Source organism: Panthera pardus, unplaced genomic scaffold (assembly GCF_024362965.1).
Source record: "Panthera pardus isolate Hobbes unplaced genomic scaffold, ASM2436296v1 HiC_scaffold_6, whole genome shotgun sequence".
Taxonomy (NCBI): Eukaryota; Metazoa; Chordata; class Mammalia; order Carnivora; family Felidae; genus Panthera; species Panthera pardus.
In genome coordinates, this window is record NW_026526991.1 from 72,483,636 (window position 1) to 72,496,317 (window position 12,682).

The 12,682-nt window shown below is 41.4% G+C and overlaps 1 long non-coding RNA gene and 1 pseudogene across 1 annotated transcript; both read right to left on the minus strand.

Moving 5' to 3' along the window:
- Positions 1–906: 906 nt before the first annotated feature.
- LOC109268667 (ubiquitin carboxyl-terminal hydrolase 21-like) lies at positions 907–3,727 on the minus strand (annotated as a pseudogene).
- Positions 3,728–5,901: 2,174 nt separating this feature from the next.
- LOC109268837 (uncharacterized) lies at positions 5,902–12,186 on the minus strand. The gene is made up of 2 exons (XR_002080811.2): positions 11,821–12,186; positions 5,902–7,727 (listed from the first exon to the last, which is right to left on the minus strand). It is a non-coding gene; the product is annotated as an uncharacterized LOC109268837 (long non-coding RNA).
- Between the last annotated feature and the right edge of the window lie 496 nt (positions 12,187–12,682).

The following is a 12,682-nucleotide window of genomic DNA, read 5'->3' on the forward strand; positions in this document are numbered from 1 at the left end:
AAATATCTTCTTCCATTTAGTAGATTGCCTTTTAGTTTTGTTGTTTCCTTGGCTGTGCAGAAGCTTTTTATTTTGATATAGTCCCAGTAGTTTATTTTTGCTTTTATTTCTCTTGCCTTAGGAGACATATCTAGAAAAAAGTTGCTATGGCCAATGTTAGAGACATTACTGCCTGTGCTCTCTTCAAGGATTTTTATGGTCTCAGGCCTCACATTTAGGTCTTTAATCCATGTGTCTACTTTTATGCCAGTACATTACTGTTTAAATGACTACCACTTTGTAATCTAACTTGAAATCTGGAATTGTGATGTATCCAGTTTTGCTTTGCTTTTTCAAGATCGCTTTGGCTATTTGAGGTCTTTTGTGGTTCCATACAAGTTTTAGGATTGTTTGGTCTAGTTCTGTGAAAAATGCTGTTGGTAAAGTTTTTTAAACCGCAAGGAATAGATAATTCGTATGGTGCTGTATATCCTCCACTCTAAGAATTGAGGGTCTTTGGGTTGTACACTGGCAGGGACCTGGGGAGCTCTGTCTGATAGACAAAGGAAGGGTACTTTTTAATACAAAAACATAATGGGGAGGGAAGGGGGAAAATAGTTACAAACAGAGAAGGAGGGAGGCAAACCACAAGAGCCTTTTAAATACAGAGAACAGGGGCTCCTGGGTGGCTCAGTTGGTTAAGCGTCTGACTTCAGCTCAGGTCATGATCTCACGGTTCGTGGGTTCGAGCCCCACATCTGGCTCTGTGCAGACACGCTCGGTGTCTGGAGCCTGCTTCTGATTCTGTGTCTTTCTCTCTCTCTGCCCTCCCCTGTTCACGCTCTCTCTTGAAAATAAAACATAAAAAAAAAAAATACAGAGAACAAACTAAGGGTGGCTGGGGGGGGGGGTGTGGGAGAGGGGAAAATGGGTCATGGGCATTGAGGAGGACACTTGTTGGGATGAGTACTGGGTGTTGTATGTAAGCCAATTGGACAATAAATTATATTTAAAAAAACAAAAAGATAATGGAAGCTGCAACCAATACCTCCCCAATTATAAAGACATAAAAATAGATGTCTCTGAGGTAAATGGAGAGCCTGGGGCTTAAGAGTGTTGAAAGGGTTTCACAGGGAGTGTCACAGACACCAGGGTGGCTCCTGCATCAGTTGGTAGAACAGCACATAGCCCTCACTGGATGCCACCTGATTTTCACTGACAGGGGAGACATGAGAGTCATTGCAGATGTGCCAGCCGGGCTGGCACCAGCAGAGGGCTGCATAGTGCTCATAGTGGACACTGCTCCAAGTAGATACAAAGGGCATACAGGGCTTCGGGCTTTGTCCTGCTGCAGCAGGAAGTCTACACCTGCTGAACTTTTCCTGATGGAGTCTTGGGAGGTGGAAAATCGATTAAGATGCAGCACAAGGATTCAGAGGCATCTTTGTACCATCAACTTTTTGGTACTTCGTGTTTTCTGCCAACATCTGTCACACACTGGAGCGTTCTCTGACTCCAGCTCTTCATCCTTGGTGACAAGCCTGAAACGATTCCCGCAGAGACACCTTGCACCCACAAATCCTTTCTGGGATGGGCAGGACAGGTCACAAAAATCCTCATAGGTCATGAAGTGATGCCCACAGGTCTGGCACTTGAAACAACTTTTCAACTGGCCTAGAATCAGGTCCACAGTATTGCTGTCCTCTCCCTCTATGTAACACTTCCACGTTAAGTTGGCCTGGTCATCACTATTTAACTCAGGTTCTTCTAGCAGAGCCCTCCACAGTGGGGTTGGGAGTGAGCTGGACTGTTGGCCAGGATTGCCTGGCAGCCTCGTTGGTTGATTTCCAGGTAGAGCCGCTCCATAAGGAGCTTCAGGAACTCTCGGGCATCCTGCTGGCTGTGTCCAGAGAAGGATGGAACATATTTGTAGAAGACGGCTCAGAAGGTAGTAGGATTCACAGCTTCACAAGGAATCAGAGTTTCACAGGGCACCAATCACATCTGCAAAGGCTTCAGAGAGGTCTTGGGCTCCACCCACTCCAGGCATCTCTTGCTGGAAGTCCCATAGCAGTTAGAAGTCTGAAAGAGTGAGGACAGCTCAAACATGGTAGCACTGCATTCAGGAAGCACGTGTTCCCCAGATTTCAGAGGCCCACATGACCAGAGCCCAGAAGCAGTGTGTGATAAGCCATTTTGTCATTGGAGTAGAAAGACTCAGAGGGCCGGGCAGATAGGACGTGGAAGGAGCCGTGGGAAGTAAGGGTCTCCATCTGTATGCTGAGTAGCGGGGGGGGGGGGGGGGGGGGGGGGCAGGAAAGCCCTCGAGGTGGTGGAGAGATAAGTCTCAAAGTGGGAGGCTCAGGTCGGAGCCCCAAGTGGCTCAGTGCAGCCATGCACCCTCCCAAGGCAATCTCCACAGGTCGCAAGTTCCCACTGCTCACAGACTTGGAATGACCTAGTTTGGTTCTGGAAGGGAGACGCAGAGCCACAGTCAGGGAGTGGTGAGTCAGGCAGCAGAACTCCATGATCTGCTGGAAGGGGTCTTCTAGGAAGAGGGCCTGACATCTGTCACTGGAACATCCCAGTTCCAGTTTCTGGAGCCTTTCCTCAGAGGGACCTGGCAGGGGAGGCAAAGGTCTTAACATGGGGTTCGGCCCAGGGGCTGGTTTCTGCTCTTCTTGCTTCTGGCCCATGGGGCAAATGGTAGCTTTGATCCCATTCTGGACATCAAAATATCGCTCTTAGGCCTGGCCCAGGTGGTGTTAGAGGGCTGCGGCATGGGGACACCATGGACAACACAGGCTGGACCTGTCCTCTGGTGAGGTAGCAGGGGACCTCGGGCTAGGCCAAGCCCCAGCTCAGGGTCACCCCTTACTACACCCGTGCAGCTCACCCCCAAACCCCCTAGGGCCAAGCTTCAGTTTAACCACTACTGTTGCTGCATCTGTTGCCCAGATCTCTCCCACCACAGGGCTTGCCACCATCTTTGTTGGTCTGGCTTGTTGATGCTTACAAGACCACTGCTGGAGAGGAAGGGTTCTGGAGACTGTGGAAAGGGTCCTTTTACAATGTTGCTCATAATGCCATTGTCAACGGTGCTGAGCTGGTGACCTATGATCTCATCAAGGATGCCCTCCTGAAGGGGGCACCTGGGTGACTCAGTTGGTTAAGCATCTGACTCAGCTCAGGTCATGATCTCACGGTTTGTGGGTTTGAGCCTCGCATCGGGCTCTGTCCTGACAGCTTAGATCCTGGAGCCTGCTTTGGTTTCTGTGTCTCCCTCTCTCTTTCTCTCTGCCCCTCCCTTCCTCATGCTCTGTCTCTGTCTCTCAAAAATAAATAAAAGCATTTAAAAAATTAAAAAAAAGTACGCCCTCCTGAAGGCCAACCTCACGACAGACCACCACCCCTAACAATTTACTTCCATCTTTAGGGCAGGCTTCTGCACTATGATGTGGTCAAGATGAGATATGTGAACTCTGCCCTGGGCCAGTACAGCAGTGCTGGCCCCTGTGCCCTTTCCATAAGTAGGGTCCCTGTGCCTTCTGCAAAGGGTTCATGCCCTCCTTTCTCTGTTTGGGTTTCTGGAATGAGGGGATGTTTGTCACTTCTGAGTAGCTCAAAAGGGCCCTCATGGATGCCTGCACTTCCCAGGAGGCTCCCTTTTGAGTGTCTCCTGATGCTGACCTGACCACCTGTGACTTTGGCTTTGGCTCCAGCCCGGCCCTACTTCCCTTCCCTCTCTCCTCACCCCTTCCTTCCACTTCCTTTCCCACCACCTGCCTTTCCTCTCACCCCTCTTTCCTATCTCATCTCCCTGTTGCCTCTCAGTTCCAGTAGAGTTGACCCCAGTTGACACTGTGGGAGGCCTGGGGCACCAGCCAGGACCCCAAGCCTTCAGTCCCTTGAAGAGTTAAGTCCAACTCTTTGTTCTGCCCCAAAGCCTGCCTAGCCAGCATGTCACCCATAAAATAGGTTCAGCCTTAAAAAAACAAGTGAGGACACGTTGTATAGCATATAATGGCCACATTTAATGTTGTACTGTTTCATTTTTTCTTTAAAATCATTGGTTAAATTAATAATGCATTGTATAGTGAGTAAAATCATAGAAGTTGAATATGCTATTCAAATAGAGATAAATGTCAGCACATAATCATGCCCCTTTCCCCCATCGACATGCACACTTCATGTATATGGACTATAAACTTACCTACCTCAAAGAATGTTTGACTTAACTATGTTAAGAATAGTTGTGGGGCGCCTGGGTGGCTTGGTCGGTTGGGCGTCCGACTTCAGCTCAGGTTATGATCTCACGGTTCGTGAGTTCAAGCCCCGCGTCGGGCTCTGTGCTGACAGCTCAGAGCCTGGAGCCTGTTTCAGATTCTGTGTCTCCCTCTCTCTCTGCCCCTCCCCTGTTCATACTCTGTCTCTCTCTGTCTCAAAAATAAATAAACGTTAAAAAAAAAAATTAAAAAAAAAAAAAAAAGAATAGTTGTTTCATGAATGTATAATTTTCTTCCGGTAGACTGGAAATCTCCTTAGGTGGGGAATTGTGCCTATTGCCTCTATTTTTTTACCCACCATAGAACAAAAAATAAACTTTCAACAAACACAAGATAACGATACATGTTTTGGGGACAATGGATGTCAGAAGCAGTATAGCACAGGGATTTTAGTTCAAAACCTTTGTTTGGAATTCTAGTTTTACCACTATATATCTGTAAAGTTAGGATGAACTACTTCTAAGCTTTAGTTATTCATCTATAAAATGTGTTCAATAATAATCTAGAGGAAAGTATTAATCATGATAATTGAAATATATAATAGGAAGGCATTTGGCACAGTGGAGAGCATATAGTAAGAGCTCAGTCAATGATCACGAGATGATGATTGACTGTTTTTATAATTTCAAGTTTGCATACCCTCAGATGGGGATCTCCATGAAGGCAGGGAATTTGGCTTGTTCATTGTTTTATCAGTTGTACTTCAAGTAGTGGTTATCACATAGCCGGGATCAAATCAATACCTGTTGAATGAATGAATACGTTTCCAGTGTTTGCCAAGCATAATTTGCTAGGTCTGTTTTAAAATAACTCAGCTGTAAGTATTTTCATCATTGCAACACTAAACAAGATTTTATTTCCTCTACTGTTAATAAAAGATTGGTTTAAGAGGATTTGATAAGCACACATTTATCTTTTATATGGGCCATACCTTTAGTTCTTCTGGCAGTTTTTCTCATTTGGTGTCAAAAAGAAAATATGTGTTGGGGAAATTTTTCTATCAATATTTTGTAGTAATAGAAGAAGCTGAATGAAATACACTGGAGACTGACAGAAGAAAAAAAATACAGTCCAACATCTGGGTAGTATGATTAATTTTTTTAACACAAATTTGTTCATTTAGTGTGCGCCTACATTCATCTTCCAATACTCCATTCTAATAATGAGTTTCAAGGATGAAAATAATTATTTCACCAAAAATATAATTTAGTGCAGGGGCTATATTAGTTTTAAAAAGGCATAAGCTATCATTTGCTTGAAATTGTCATCAAATTCCTTCAGTTTAATGGTCATTTAAAAAGCTACCCTCCCTCCACTCACTCTGGATGAATGTGAATGTGCACATCCAGGGAGAGTACCAATCAATTTAGTAGTTAATGATTATTGTTTCCATTTCAGAGTGTTTACATTTTCCTTCAGCTACTCCTAATGCGGTATTGTACGATTTACGGGAGAAGTCACCACTCTCTCAGCACCATGGCACATGTGAGCATTTCTTTGCTTATTCTTCATAGAGGCATTTAGTTAGAATTTAACAGAGGAACGACAACAACTGGAAAGATCTCTGCCCACCCAGGGAACACAAGAAAGTAATCTCAGAGAGTCTGCACTACTGCAGCACTGTGCACAATGCAAATATGGCATAAAATCTATCTTTACATTTATTTGCAAATGTGTACAGATATGCTTCATATAAATTAATCCTCTATTTCATTATAAGGAAAGAATTACGTCTGTGGTCAAAAGTGATGGTACAGGGAGAGAGTTAATCTGATTTAGCGCAGCATGTGAAAAATTAATTGGAAGTCAGAACTCCATAGTGTTTATTATAAAGTAATTTCACACCAGCTCTGGATTAGCATGGTAACGGGTGACAATAGGTCATCACTATGTTAATTGAAAGACAGCATGCTTTATAAAGAGGGAGAGAGAAAGAGAAGGAGAGAGAGAAGGAGACAGAGACAGAGAGAGAGATGGATTGAGTTAGAGGTTCAGGATGTAATATGAATTGGTGGTGGTTTGGGACAAAGGGTATAGAAAGGATGGGACCCCAATGAAAAAGATAGCCTCTTGCAAAGTCAGGAGGGTAGGCTAAGCAAACGTTAAGTTTGGTGACCTGAAACTCTAAGACCCCCTGAGATCCCTGGAGATTGGAATGTTTCCCAGTTGCTGCACCTGTTAGCGGTCTCGTAGAACTGAAGACACTGCTGTGCTCTCTGGTGCAGATGCTGGAGCCTGTAGAGAAAGGAAAAAGCCCAGGCCCGGGACTGGAGGCTTCAATTTCTCCTCATCTTTTGTTCTCTGAGGATACAGCTTGGCTCTCAGAGGCTCTGGATTGTGACCTGGAAGAATTAGTGCAGCAGCACTAGTGGCAAAGTGAGGGCATCTTTCATTTACCAGCCTCAGGCTTGATAAAGCCAACACTGGCAGACAAGTAACAGAAAATAACCTGTCATTTGGACATCATACTGACTGGGCAGCCAAGTCAGGCTCAGCCTTCTTCTAGCTGAGTACAGAATCCACTGAGCATCTACCTGTGCAGAAACCTGTGTCCCGTTACACTCTGGCAATCCCACCCATGCGCTGCAGGCTGGGGTGTGCAGCCTGGGACCGCAGCCTGCAATTCAGTGGCTGAAATAGGGAAGTGTTTTTTCGGGGGTATTTGCATAATGGAGGGAGGTGCTAAAGAGGTTTTCATGGCTAGCAAATCGTGCCATAGGCAAAGATCCCACATGACATTGTGAGTGAGAACTCTGTTATTAACTGCGGTCATTGCTGAGGTCTGGGCTAGTGGCTCCCTAATGGTTTAAATATGCATTTCCATCATACAGACAACAAAAAAGGTAGAACAATGTAACACGTATTTAATCAAGCTAGAAAGTGACCCAAGGAAATCAGATTCACAGAGACAGAGGGGATAGAAACTAGCTGGGGACTGTGGGGCAAGTGGTGTGTATGAAAGTCCTGTGCATGGGCAGGAGGTGGGGGGATGGTGGCTGGAGCGAGAGGAGTCAGTGACTTTTATGTGCAAAGGGAAGAAATCATCCTTTAGGATTCTGCAATTCTCTGTGGTATGAGCTGATGAGTATGACCTTTCGGCCTACCCTTTCTTGTGGAAAGTTTGCAACCCAGGCTGACACAAGCTGTTGTAATATGTTAATTTTGACCCAGCTCTGCTACAAATACTAACCGTGATCTCTTAAGACATTTTCACTAAGAAATATAGTCCTTTGGACATAACTTTCAGCACGAAGTATCCCGATGAAGCATATTAACCTTTCTAATGAAGGTCAAAATTAACAAACAAAAACTAAAGGAAAGAAAAAGCGGTTTCAAGAAACAGGAACACCACAGAGGTTGTCAACTATGGGGTTAGCAGTCCAGGCACAATCCTTCATCCTGCATCCTTTCAGGAAGCTTTGTTCCTTGGAACAGCATGGTGGGAGGTCAGCTGGAAGTTATCTGGAAAAAATTGAGTGGAGATGAATTCAGACAGAGCGGGATGAGTTTGGAAACTCCTGTCAAGGAGCTAGGTGTAATTTTAGAGGCAGGAAGGAAATGGGCAAGACAGGCTTGCCCAGAAGAGAGTGTTCTGTGACACTAGGTCAACATTCATTTATTCAAGGGCTGACCATCATGGGTCGCATGCTTCAATGCCTACTAAGCCCAGCCATGTACTAGACATGATGAAACAGGGAAGCAGGTACTTCTGAGGACTGCAGTGAACTGGGAGAACAAAGTAGTGGCCACTCAGCCCCTATTGACTGCTGCTGCATAAAAGTATGGGCCAACTGTGTCTGTATCTTCTGATTTTTAAAGAGGGGACAGAAAAAAAAATTATGTGAAACTTCCCAATTCCTGAGTATACAACAAATTCAAATGTTTGAGGTTACCGTGTACACCTAACAAGAACTATCTGTGAGCATGATACAGACTTATGTTCATAGTCTGCTCCTCTGGGTCACGGGCAAAATCCCTAACCTTCCCATTCTTGGAAATCTATTTACTAGAAGGTGTTCCTTTTTCAGTGCATATGTTTGCAGAATTGGTGTTTCTTATTGTTATATACCATTATATTTTTAAATCTAAAGTTTAAATGAGTTTCTTCCCCTCTTTTCGAACAGTGACTCGCAACTGTCAATTCTTGGTAAAATAAAAGGCAAATATGGGGTTGCCTGGGTGGCTCAATCAGTTGAATGTCCGACTTGATTTCAGCTCAAGATCTCAGGGTTGTGAGATCAAGTCCCGTGTTTGACTCCCTGCTCAGTGTGGAGCCTGCTTGAGATTTTTTTCTCTCTCCCCCTGCCTTTCCACCCTACTCAATCTCTCTCTCTCTCAAATTAAAATAAATAATTTAATTAAAAAGGGCAAATATAGAATATGGCTTCTGTGACACACATAATTGAAAAGTGTTGAATAAGAAAGCATTTAATGAAACTCCAACATTGTATCTTTTTGTTCATTCTTAAAGATTAAATGTTCTTTGATCTGGATTAGGAATTCTCTTTTTGCTTTTATTTGTTATTGAAGCATGATTGACATACAATGTTTCTTAGTTTCAGGTATATGACTTGATTAGACAATTCCATACATTACTCAGTGCTTACCATGGTAAGTGTGGTCACCATCTATCACCATATAATGTTATTATAATATTGACTATATTCCCTATGCTGTATTTTCATCTCTGTGACTTTATTTATTTTATAACTAGAAGTTTGTGCTTCTTAATTTTAAAAAAAATGTTTGTTTTTGAGAGAGACAGAGTATGAGTGGGAGAGGGGCAGAGAGAGAGAGAGACACACACACACAGAATTTGAAACGGGCTCCAGGCTCTGAGCTGTCAGCACAGAGCCTGACTCAGGGCTTGAACTCACGAACCACGAGATCATGACCTGAGCTGAAGTTGGATGCTTAACAGACTGAGACACCCAGGTGTCTGGGAAATTTGTGCTTCTTAATGACCTCCGTCGATTTTGCCCATTCCTGCCCCCAACTCCCCTCTGGAGCAGGAATTCTATTTTTTTTTTTTTTTTTGAACAGGAATTCCTAATACTGGATTCACTCATGAGCTTCAGTTGGGCTGTAAGCTTTTTGAAATGGTACCCATAATGTTGAATGTAAATGTGGGTTGTATTACTTCTCTTTTTGGAGGGAGAGTCCATAGCTTTCATTAGTTCCAAAATGGAGTCCATATCTCCTCCTGAAATATTAGTATTTACTGCTCTAGATCCTATTTATAATCTTTACCTACTTTTACTCCAGAAAAAAGTGCATTTTCTCTGTTTCAACTGTATCACTTGGGGTTCACAGTTAGGAAAATAAAAATGGCAAGGAGATCATTATTCCTTTAGCACAAAATCTAGAGTCACACATTTCAATCATTGGTAAGTTATTTCTGAACAAATTAGTTTTTATACATTTAACTAGTCATATATTCAACATTTGATAGAATAAATACTTTCCTAGACTTTACACTTTTTAGATAACATACTAGGTGGGCATTTGTCATTCTTTTTGGCTACCTAGAATCTAAACTCTCTTAGATTTAAAAAATCCATGGTATTAATGAAAGGACTTCATTTAAATTCCTAGTGCATAGAATGGGAATAAGAAGCAAGGTACTCAGCCTTGAATCAGATGGGAAGGGAGTTAGGGGCAGGAGGAATAAAATATAAAAGAGGATAAGGAAACTTTTGGGATTTATGGATATGTTCGCGCTCTTGATTTTAGTGTGGTTTCATGTGTATATAGATGGGTCAAAACTTATCAAAATGCACACTTAACTGAACACCTTCAGTTTTTTTGTTTTTATTTTGGCCAATTATACCTCAGTGAAGTTGTTAAAAAAAATAAAGGCAAAATGGAAACAATGAGAGGATTCTTTATCAGTATACCTGAACCAAAGAAAACACAAAAGAGATTTGAGATTTTTTTCAGCTGAAAGGAAAACTATCCAACACAGAACAGAGAGGTGTAAAAAAGGAAGAACAATAAAAAGGGTAAACACAGTGAATAATGATTAAAATTATTAAAATATGTGTAAGAATACATATAAACTATAGCATAAAGATGGAAGATGCATAGAGCTAAAATGTTCTAAGTCCTTCTATTGTTTAGGGAAGTAGTAAGTTATATTAGACTCTAATAAGTCAATGACGTGTATTGTAACCTCTAGGATAATATAAAATAAAGGAGTAATAGAATAATATAACATATAGAAGAAAATAACAAGAACAACAGTAATACATTTTTCCAGTGACGGCAAGAAAAGAGAGAAAATAGGACATAGTACAAGTGGGACAAACAAAACAAGCAGTAAGATGGCAGATTTACTACTAGATATATCAGTAATTACATTTGAAGTAATAGGGCTAAAATAACATTTGATATAATAGACTGGATGAAACAACAAAACATAGCTATATGCTGTTCAGTGTAGATTATGGAAAGGTTGGAAGTAAAGGAATGAAAAAAGATGACTTTGCATATCCTAAGCAGAGAAGCCTGGTATTATTGTAATCACATCAAAGTACAGAAATACTAGAGATAAAGAGGACCATAAAGTGTCATTGTACACAAAATTATAACACTTTTAAATTTGTATGGGTCTAATATAGCCACGAAACAAAAATTGGTAGAGCTAAAAGTAGAAAACATTGCAGAAACAATCAGAGAAGGATATTCTAACACACTTCTCCTTCTCTCAGTAATTGCTCAAACAAGCAGCAAAATGATTAATGAAAACAAGTAGTAGCAAGAATGTGGACAAAATGTAACTTTTATGCACTGCTCATAGGGATGTAAAATTATGAAAACACTTTAAAAGCAATCCTCAGTTCCTCAAAAGCTTATACATAAATTACCATGCGTCTCAGCAATGCATTTTTAGGTAGGTAACCAAGAGACACAAAAATATAACACAATGGACTATGTGATTGTTGATAGCAATATTATTCACAATGGCCAAAAACAGAAGCTCAAATGTCTGTCATCTGATAAATGACTACATAAAATGTGGTATATCGATATAACGAGTTATTGGACCATAAAAAGGGATGAAGTTCTAATACATTTTATAGCATGGATGAATCCTAAAGAAAATTAAGTGAAAGAAGCCAGACCCCAAAACTGCATATTGTAGGATTCAGTTTATATGAAATGTCCAAAATTGGTACATCTATAGAGGCAGCAAGTAAATTAGTTGTTGCCTAGGGATGGGAAGATTGGAGGGAATGGGGAATCATTTTCTCCAGAGATGAAAATCTTCTAAAATTAATTTAGTGATTAATTGTGGTTATATACTAAAAATCATTGAGTTGTATACCTTAAATTAATTGTGAATTTTATCTCAATAAGATTGTTATCTTTTAAAAAGACAACAGAGTTTCCACTTGGTTCTCTTAGGACACTTCCTCTTGGAACCCAACTGTCATGTTGCAAAAAAGCCCAACTAGCCACACGGAAAGGCCACATGTAGGTGTGACAACTAACAGCCTTATTTGAGGTCCCAAATGACAGCATGCATCAATTTTCAGACTTGTGGCTACATCACCTTCAAATTGTTCAGCCTCAGCCTTTGAGTCTTCCCAGTGACGCTACAGACTTGGCAACAGAGAAGCCATCCCCACTGTGCTCTGTGTGAATTCGTGACCCATATAATCAGTGATCATAATAAAATGGTTTTTGTATGCTGCACAAAAAGAAAAAGAGAGGTAAAAGGACTGATATAATGTACAACAGAGATGATCAACAATGACAAACTTGGTTTCTTGAATAATAAAATTGCTAAATTCCCGGCAAGACTAATGAAGAAAAAAAAAAAAAAGCCCAAACTATCAGTATGAGAAACATGAAAGGGAATATTGCTATAGATCTTACCGACACTAAAAAAGATAATAGGATGTTTTGATGCTCTTTAAACAAATATATTAAAAAATTTAAGTAGACAAATTCTGAGAAGAGCATTTTACACACACTGAAGAAGAAATAATCCTACATCTATTAAAGAAATTAAGTCTATATATAAAGGCTTTACCACAGTGAGAACTCCAAGTCCAAATGTGTTCACTGTTGAATTCTAGTAAACATTTAAGAAAGAAATAATGTCAGTTTTAGACAAAAATATTCCAGAGAACAGAAAAAATGTTAACACTTCTCAACTCGTTTTATGAAGGCAGCATAACTTTCATACCAAATCCTGTAAATAACATCATAAGAAAGGATGATTACAGACTAACATTTTTTTTTTTTTAATTTTTTTGAGACAGAGAGAGACGGAGACACAGAATCGGAAGCAGGCTCCAGGCTCTGAGCCATTAGCCCAGAGCCCAACGCGGGGCTCGAACTCACAGACCGCGAGATTGTGACCTGAGCTGAAGTCAGACACTTAACTGACTGAGCAACACAGGCGCCCC